The following is a 1,287-nucleotide window of genomic DNA, read 5'->3' on the forward strand; positions in this document are numbered from 1 at the left end:
AACACTCAAAAAGCTCAACACCATCCAGGACAGAGCAGCGCGCTGATTGGCACCCCATCCACAAACATTCGCTCCCTCCACCACCAACGCTCAGTAACAGCAGTGTGTATCATTTACAAGATACACTGCGGGAACTCACCAAGGCTCCTTAGACAGCACCTTCCAAACCCATGACCACTACCATCTAGAAGGACAAGGGCAGCAGATACATGGGAACACCAGCGCCTGGAAGTCCCCCTCCAAATCACGCACCATCCTGATTTGGAAACACATCACCTTTCCTTCGCTGTCGCTGGGTCAAAATCCTGAAACTCCCACTCTAAAAACACTGTGGGTGTACCTACACTACATGGACTGCAGTGGTTCAAGAAGACCAGAGGCTTGGCCGAGGGGCATGGAAGCTGAACCTGCAACTGCTGACCCCAGAGAACATTGAGGAGCTCAAGAGGGATTACAAAGGTTGGAGAACCGTGAAACCCCTCTTTGAGTCCCTGATACACTGGTGGGAAGCGATCAAGGGAAACATCAAGAGGTTTTTCATCCTCAAAGGCACCCAGAAAGCTAGAAAGGAACAGAGGGAAATGTCCCGACTCCAGAAAAACATGCAGGATCTGCTCCGGCTGCAGTCGATGGGGGTCGATGTCAAGGAGGAACTCCAAGAGGTGAAGAGCCAGCAAGCCTCGCCCTTTGCCTCGGAGGCCTCCAAGATCATCTTCCGGTCCAGAGTCCGTTACATGGAGCAGGATGAGACGTGCTCACGTTTCTTCTTCCAAAAGGTACACTCTGTGATCAGCAGCCCGAAGGAAGAAGACGGCTCAGTAAAGTCATCGCCCTCCGACATTTTGAGGATCAGCAAATCCTTTTATTCCGGATTGTATGACGTGAAGCCCACGGACAGCACGGCCTCCCAGTCCTTCCTGTCCTCTATCACGGAGGTCTTAGACGACAGTACACGGGAGAGCCTGGACAAACCGCTAATTCCTGATGAACTGACTAAGGCCCTTGAGTCCTTGGAGAAGAGTAAAACTCCCGGAAGCGACGGCTAGCCGGCGGAGTAGTATTCGGCTCTGTGGGACTTGATCGGCCCAGACCTGCTAGGAGTGTACGATAGTATGCTCCTGGCCGGTAGTATATCAGAATCCATGAGGAAAGGCATCATCACCCTCATCTACAAGCACAAGGGGGGAAGGGGAGGAAATTAGAAATTGGCGACCCATTTCACTGTTGAATGTGGACTATAAGATTCTGTCCAAGGTCATCGCCAATCGGGTCAAATCCGCTCTGGAA

The sequence above is a fragment of the Cetorhinus maximus genome, unplaced genomic scaffold (genome assembly GCF_964194155.1).
Source record: "Cetorhinus maximus unplaced genomic scaffold, sCetMax3.hap1.1 HAP1_SCAFFOLD_1611, whole genome shotgun sequence".
In the NCBI taxonomy this organism is placed as follows: domain Eukaryota; kingdom Metazoa; phylum Chordata; class Chondrichthyes; order Lamniformes; family Cetorhinidae; genus Cetorhinus; species Cetorhinus maximus.